The following is an 8,676-nucleotide window of genomic DNA, read 5'->3' as shown; positions in this document are numbered from 1 at the left end:
ATTTCACCCCCAACTTGCTATATATACGAGGCGTAAAACATGGAGAAATAAATTTGAAAGGGGTTTAACAAAAATTTGCCAGTAAAACACTGTTCACACTAAGGACTATATTCGTACACAACGAAAATCAAAGGAAGATAACTGTGTACTCGGACCCATTAATTTTTTTATCATTCGTTGATTTTTAAATGTTGTCCCGAAGGATATTAACCTTCTGTATTGAATTAACATGTATTGTAGAATATAATTTTTATTACTCCAAATCAGTTTATTTAGTGTTGTTATAGTGTGAATAGTGTTCTTGTTGCTATATTATTCTTCTTGCAATCTTAACATTTCAGCAAAGCCAAAGAATTTCATACAGTTTCATGAGGAAGCTGAACCAAGTGTCCTAAGTAAGTGCAAATATATATAGCTCATTCTACTTATATGATGTTTTTAACTTGTGTTAAAAGTGTATGGATACATGTATCTCTAAACTGAACTGAACCACATTTAAACAAAACAAGAGGCTCTCAAGAGCCTGAATCGCTCACCTTAATTCTTTTGGTTAAATCTCTCATCAATGATTATTTTGGCTTTTCAATTTATTTAAATGTTTTTTGGATCGTCCTATTTTCTTCAAAAGCCAAAAAAAATAATAATTTTCTCCTATGTTCTATTTTAGCCAAACCCCAAGGGTGACTGGGGTATAGAAATATGGTCACTTGGTCTTCTCCCGACCGGCAGTAAAACGCTTGCTGAAGTGGGGCGTCCGTTTGGCTGTGCGGGATGTATCAAGTTCGCAGTCACGTCCGTCAGAAGGGGACGTTAAATCCGATGCCTCGTGTAAAGAGAGTGCCACGCCCTTTGCACGTTAAGAACCCTTGCAACAACTCTTTGAGGGGTCCGTAGGTGGCCTGTTGTAAGGCAAAATTTCTGTCCCTATCCAATATACTATCCAGTGGCAGTCCAAATTTCCCCGACCGTCATCCTAGATGGCCTCTATTACAACAGCCTACCTATTGTATTTATTGTGAACTTGTTCTCGTCCTGAATATGCATGAAATATTTGCCACTGGACGTTAAGCAACCAACAATCAATCAATATTTTAGCCATAGGAGCTATGTTTCTTGACATACAAGGAAATAAAATATAAAATTTATACTAGATACTCTGAAACTCATTTAGCCTAAGTTCGGCTGAAATTGATACAGCAGTTTCAAAGGAGAAGATTTTTTAAAGTAAGTCAACATGATGAACAAATTGTGAAAAAAGTCTTTAAAGGGCAATAACTCCTTAAGGGGTCAATTGACAATTTTGGTCAAATTGACTTAATTGAAGATCTTACTTTGCTGAACATTATTGCTGTTTACAGTTTATTTCTATCTATAATTATATTCAAGATAATAAACAAAAACAGCAAAATTTCCTTAAAATTATCAATTCAGGGGCAGCAACCCAACAACAGGTTGTCTGATTCATCTGAAAAGTTCAGGGCAGATAGATCTTGACCTGAGTAACAATATTACCCAACGTCAGATTTGCTCTAAATGCTTTGGTTTTTGGGTTATAAGCCAAAAACTGCATTTGACCCCTATGTTCTATTTTTAGCAATGGCGACCATGTTTGTTGATAGATCATAATTTCGGATACAATTTACAAACTAGATACCCTAAGGAACATTCAGTTAAAGTTTGGAAGTATTTGGCCCAGTAGTTTCAGAGGAGAAGATTTTTGTAAAAGATTACTAAGATTTACGAAAAATGGTTAAAAATTGACTATAAAGAGCAATAACTCCTAAAGGGGTCAACTGACCATTTCCGTCATGTTGACTTATATGTAAATCTTACTTTGCTGAACATTATTCCTGTTTACAGTTTATCTCTATCTATAATAATATTCAAGATAATAACCAAAAACAGCAAAATTTCCTTAAAATTACCAATTCAAGGGCAGCAACCCAACAACAGGTTGTCTGATTCATCTGAAAATTTCAGGGCAGATAGATCTTGACCTGATAAACAATATTACCCCATGTCAGATTTGCTCTAAATGCTTTGGTTTTTGAGTTATAAGCCAAAAACTGCATTTGACCCCTATGTTCTATTTTTAGCAATGGCGACCATGTTTGTTGATAGATCAAAACTTCGGATACAATTTATAAATTAGATACCCTAAGGAACATTCAGTTAAAGTTTGAAAGTATTTGGCCCAGTAGTTTCAGAGAAGATTCTTGAAATAATTTACGACGACAGACGACGGACGCCAAGTGATGGCATAAGCTCACTTGTCCCTTCGGGACAGGTGAGCTAAAAATAGTTTTTTTGGGGGGGGGGAATAAAAAAAACTTAATTTTTAATGCTAACTCCTTCATCACCAGGTTCTATTAGCGAACCATTGCATGTTAGCTAAAAATAAAATAAACTTAAACATTACAAACTCAAACTCAAATATTTATTTTCAAAGGGACCATCACACTTTAGCGTTACTTTCAACAATTAGTGTCACAATGATACCATGACAGTCAGGAGTTCCATTATGGTTCAGATTCTTTCATCAATTTATTGATTTTAACCTTATTTAACATAATTTCAAACACCCTAGCAAACCTAGGTAAGGTAATGCTCTTTAGGGCCACTTCTGCTATAATATGTAAAAAAAAAATTTAAATGTAAAATTTCGAATAAAATCATTACATTTTATATTTGATTAAGTTTTTATACGACCCCAAATTTTTTTTGGATCGTATAATGGTATGATGTCGTCGTCTGCGTCGTCGTCGTCCGAAGACATATTGGTTTTTGGATAATAACTTTAGTTTAAGTGAATAGATCTTCATGAAATCAGAAGGTTAAATACCACAACAGGAAGGTTAGGATTAATTTTGGGGATGATGGTCCCAACCGATTAGGAATTAGGGGCCCAAAACAAGCATTTTTCTAGTTTCAAGATAATAACTTGTGTAGAAGTATTTCAATTGCTCTGAAATCATATCGCAATGGTTACAACCACAAGTAGAAGGTTTGGATTTATTTAAGGGGTTATGGGGCCAAAGTTTAGGAATTAAGGGCCAACAAGGGGTCAAAACAAGCATTTTTCTAGTTTCAAGACAATAACTTATGTGTAATTGTATGGATCTCTCTGAAATTGTACTACAAGGTTCAATACTGCAATGGAAAGCATGGGATTGAGTTTAAGGGTTATTGCTCCAAGGGGGTTTCCAAAAGTTAGGGGGGGGGGGATATTTGGTTTACGATTTTTGAAGGGCTTCCTTTTTTTTCAAAATTTTCTCAAATTTCAAAATTTTGAAAAGTTTTAAGAAGAAATCTTCAATTGCACAGTATTGTGCAATATTGATTGATTGTTGGTTGCTTAACGTTCAGTGGCAAATATTTCATGCATATTCAGGACGAGAACAAGTTCACAATAAATACAATAGGTAGGTCTTGCCATAAAAAAGGCCATAAGGGATGATGGTCGGGGAAATTTCGACTGCCACTAGAAAATGAGGTAATATTGGAAAGGGACAGAAATTTGCCTTACAACAGGCCACCTACGGGCCCTCAAAGAGTTGTTGTAAGGGTTCTTAACGTGCAAAGAGCGTTATTGTGCAATAGATTTGTAAGATCTTTGACCACATTATTTTTGTGACAAAAACCTATATTATGTCAAAAATTTTATCACAATCCAAATTCAGACAGAATAAAGCTTGAATATTGTGACCAAATTTGCCCAGGGTTCAACCACTGGGGTCGTATAAAGATGCGCCCTGCGGAGCACCTGGTTTTAAGTTATGATATAATTTTGTTTCAGAAAATCCTGAAACAGCTGAAGCTTATTTGTCTGCAGCATTGCCAACAAGAGGTTTGTTACTTTTAATAAGTCCCATGCAGACAAAGCTAAAGCTTAATCCGAACAATATTTATTATTTCTTCTAATTTTAACCTTTTTTACGCAGAATTTAATTCATGTGCAGCGCATACATATATTTCAACCTGTCAATTGTATGCAGATAATCAGTTTTCCACACTTTTTAATCATGTGAAGCATGTTTTAAGGTATTTATTTGATATTTGGTTTTTCAAGTGTTAATGATGAATAATATTTTGTGTATTATGCCTACTCATAATGTTAATTATACCTAATGATAATATAATTTATAGAAAAAAATGACACTGAAAAGAGAATAATACTATCTCCTGTCAGGAAAGATCCCAGGACTTATCCTGTTCCTTCTACCTCAGGTTTGTAAATTAGAACAATAATTAAGGAATGACTGTTATATGTGGTGCACGCTGAATAACCTGCGAGCAATTAATTTTAAAGTGCCACTTTTTTTTTATGTTATTCAGAATAGACAGAAATAGTATTTATACATTCATTTCTTATAATTTAATTCTTAATTCTAATTTAAACTGAAGTAAATCATGAATTAAACAATGATGACCATCTTAATGATAAAGTTATTCATACTGCAATCAGCTATTTTACTGTACAGATAAAGCTATACGTATAAACGTCAATGACCTCAACTAACCTTTAAGCCCCGCCTACTTACCGGAAAAACTGTATTTCATCAACAACGTCACGTCCTGACCATGACAACTTAAAGTAACAATGGTCAAACTTTGATGAATTTAAACTTTTATGTCTTCAAATTGGTTATTTATATACCATGTTTATCAAATGTTATTCATTAAATTCATTTTCCCTTTCTAATTCCTTAATATGTCAATGTCTTACCGCCTGGACTACGCTCACGGGGAAATACCCCAAAATGGTACCCCAAGAGGGAAATTTCAAACACTTTTTTTTATCCGTTTCTGGACTTGAAATGGGTGAATAGATACTTCTCAGTTATATTTTTTTGTGATATTTAAACTACTATCTGTATCTTTAGTCTGCATTGAATAGAATATTACAGCTTTGAACACGCACAAAATCAGTTCAAAGGAAGTCTGGGTGTGATATTAAAAGAAAGTAGCAGACGAAACTAAGCAAATTGACAATTATCAATATAATAGATATAGGAAGATGTGGTGTGAGTGCCAATGAGACAACTACCAATTTACTAAAACCATTGACTGACATGCCAACTTGAGATCTCAATTAAACTAATAAAAAGACTATATTAAAGTAATCTTACAGAAAATTAACCAGTATCACTTTAAGTTAATTCATATATCACTAGTGTGTAGAGAAAACAGATCTACATGCGTGCTAGATGAATTTATTTCTACCAAGTTCTTGTACAATTGTAATGTAAGAGATACCAATAGATATATGATGTATGGTGTTGGATGTGTCTTTTTGTTATGTAGGTATTTAAACAATGTTTATTTACAGAATTGTTTTTAGAAGTAGAAAAAGAAAACCTGAAAGTAAAAAAAGAAAATCTGGAATTGGAAAAAAAAAGAAAATTGCCCTAAAACAGGAAAACCAAGAGATTAATAGAAAACAAATGAAGAAAAACTAGATCTGTTGAAACAAAACATGGCAATGACGAAAAGGGGCCCTGGAGCTGAAATGGGGTGATTTACATTGTACTGTTAATTACATTTCGAATAAGGGACCACAATTGAACAAATAGCAATACTTTTCTGATAGTTTTCTTCTTATTTTTGTTTGAATTTTGAGTAATTCAAATTCTTGATTTCTAATGTTAATCTAACTGTAACTAAAAGACGTGTATCTTTTATCTTTAAATGAATTTACCTCTCAATAAAATATTGAGATTAGTACCCAATTCTGTACAATAAATTGATCCTACTAAAATTATTCCCATGATAATATTTTTCTATCATTTCAGGTTTTGGAACCTTTGTCACAAGATCAACCTATCAGTGGCAAACTTCACAAACTGTGAAGATTACTATTAGCTGAAATAAGACGTTACATCTTAAATCTGAAAAGTTTTACTTTATATTTCCTCCAAGTGGCCAATTGTATTCTACTTATATTTATTTTTGAAACAAACTCATTCAAATATTGAAAAACTAACATTGATTATTGCACTTGCTACTAAGTAAAACTAATGTGAAAGAATTTAATGAACATTGGAAAAATATTCATTTCAATACACATTGAAAAAAAATAGTTGATATAGCTAAAGTGTAGGATTAACACTGAATATTGATAAGTAATGTTAACTAAGAAACAATACAATGTTAACAAGTTGGGTTTAGATTATAAGTTTAAAGGAATTGTTTATTTCCAAAGCACCAAAAAAGAAAGCAAACACAAAACATGCATATATTGGGTGGAGAAAAACAATTAATGTGAAACTGGTGTTGAGGACTTAAATCAGATGTGAAACAGGTTTTGAGGATACAAAAATTCATACATAAAACAGGTGTTGAGGATAGAAAAAAACATAGGTATAACAGGTGTTCACGACCAGCAAAAACATATGTAAAACAGATGTTAAAGATAAAAAAAAAACATACGTAAAATTTCAACTTTTCAGGCCAATAAATAAAAATAATAGGGTAACTTTCACTCGTTTATGGTAGAAATGTTATAAGAAATGAGTAATTGAAGCATTTTAGCAGGATGAACAATCCATATAAAAGTTTACTGTCTCCAAGGAGGTTTCAATAAGTCCTTACGTAACAAATTAAATTTACGCCACGTTCCAGACATTAAAGGCTTCTCTTTAAGTGAATAATTTGTCGTTACAGCATTAAAAATAATTTCATGTACTTATAACTATATATTTATTTAAGTATTTCTTAGGATAATTGTATGGCAAATAAAGCTTAAAATCTTTGTGAAAAATGTGAAATTTCATTTTGTTGTATTTCAATATTATTTTTATTATTTATTTGCCAAATTTACAGGTTATTTTCTGTCCATGAAGTCTTTCTTGGTATATCTAACCACATAAATGTAATATAAGTTTGTAAGATTAATAGATAACAAATTCGGGTATAAAAAGTATCTTAGTACTTTAACACAAACCTTTAATATCTTATTCACTTTTCAATTATTGGTTAACTAGTGAAGTTTTTGTGAGAAATCTGTACGTCTTACAATCTCATGGTAGGTGTACGATAAATTTATAAATAAATAAACATCTCATTTTCTCGTAACAGAATCACCAGAAGTACCAGCAATAGACCAAGAGAGAAAACACCTGTAAGACAAGGAAAACAAGGAAAAGTACAAATCATACATTAAAGGTACATTTTTGTAATTCTAATATGAAATGCTTCTTACGGTTATGTAAGAAATGATTCATGCAAACTATAGATTTATTAATATGTTTTAGCAGGGAGTAAAATAAAAATTAACTGACATTATTCAGATGATCATGGTTTTTTTTCAGTTTCAAGATGGACTGAACAACCTACATGTAGCAAAATTGATGTCCATGAGTCTGTTCAGCAAACCAAACATATTACCAGGTATTTACACAATCTTCTCATTCTTAATATTCAGACAGGGGTACTACTTGTGCAAGTTATTTTTAATTACTTAAAGTAATATTAATATATTTATATAAGTAAACTTGTAGGATACTTATACAAGAGAATTTTATTTACTTGTATAGGTAAAAAATAATATTGGCCGAGTTATGTCCCTTAAGACATTCAGATATTTTTACTTGTAATTTTATGATTTTTTTGCTTTAATGAATTTAAAATTATCTGCCCTTAGCAGATGTCTTAACTAATCATTTAAGTGTAATTTCATGGACAATGAAAATCCCATTTGTCTGTTATCTTCAGAACACTGCTCATTTACAAGCCCCCAAGGAGCATTTTTTGAAGGCCTTGTGCAAATACTAAAGAACTTGGCAAAAACTTTGGGCATATCAGTTTCTTTGTTGAATTAATGAGATGAAACATTGAACTCTAATAAAAAAAATTGAGCAAACCTGGAAAAAATCATGAAAGGCATGAATTTACATCTGAAAACTTGAGGACTTTTGTGAGACTGTAAGAAAAATTTACAAATTATACAATTAAATTTTACAAATTTACAAATTATACAATTAAATTTTACAAATTTACAAATTATACAATTAAATTTTACAAATTTACAAATTATACAATTAAATTTTACAAATTTACAAATTATACAATTAAATTTTACAAATTTACAAATTATACAATTAAATTTTACAAATTTACAAATTATACAAATAATTTTTTGAGAAAATTAAGGGGAGAATATTCAAACATTATTTACAAAATGTATTTACTTATATGTGTATAATTTTTTTTACTTCTTCAAGTAAATAAAAATAACTTGTACAAGTTGTACTCCTGACTGATATTGGTGGAATTTAAAGAGGCAAAGTTTTTTCTTCTTTTTGTTGTTATTTTGCTGTTCACAACTCCTTTTTAATTTCAGCTAACAGTGCAAAGAAACCACTCACATGCAAGAGGAAACTATTCGCGAAGTTTCCAAACCAGAAATTGGTGAGTATTAGAATGATAAGTATATATTATTACAAGTTTAATAGAGCATATAAATATGTGAAATGAAATTTCAGAAGTGTCATAAATCAAATTTTTAAATGAAGTTTTCAAAGATTATTTTTATTATAGTTTCAAATAAATCACTGTCATGACTGTATGCAGTATCAGATATTTTTGGAACAAAACATAGTTTTCAATGTAGCTATTTAAAAAAAAATTAAGTTTGAAGGAATTGACGAAAAAAATAATGTAAAAATGCAAGCGAGA

The 8,676-nt window shown here is 31.1% G+C and overlaps 2 long non-coding RNA genes across 2 annotated transcripts; both read left to right on the top strand.

The window, feature by feature from the left end:
- Nucleotides 1-339: 339 nt before the first annotated feature.
- Nucleotides 340-3,847, top strand: LOC143051905 (uncharacterized). The gene is made up of 2 exons (XR_012970941.1): nt 340-395; nt 3,797-3,847. It is a non-coding gene; the product is annotated as an uncharacterized LOC143051905 (long non-coding RNA).
- A 2,961-nt stretch (nt 3,848-6,808) lies between these two features.
- On the top strand, nt 6,809-8,409 carry LOC143051111 (uncharacterized). The gene is made up of 3 exons (XR_012970601.1): nt 6,809-7,164; nt 7,311-7,389; nt 8,342-8,409. It is a non-coding gene; the product is annotated as an uncharacterized LOC143051111 (long non-coding RNA).
- Nucleotides 8,410-8,676: the final 267 nt, after the last annotated feature.

This window comes from Mytilus galloprovincialis, chromosome 11, assembly GCF_965363235.1.
Source record: "Mytilus galloprovincialis chromosome 11, xbMytGall1.hap1.1, whole genome shotgun sequence".
NCBI classification, from domain to species: Eukaryota; Metazoa; Mollusca; class Bivalvia; order Mytilida; family Mytilidae; genus Mytilus; species Mytilus galloprovincialis.
The sequence above is the reverse complement of the archived record's forward strand: the minus strand, read 5'-3'. Positions and strand labels throughout refer to the sequence as shown.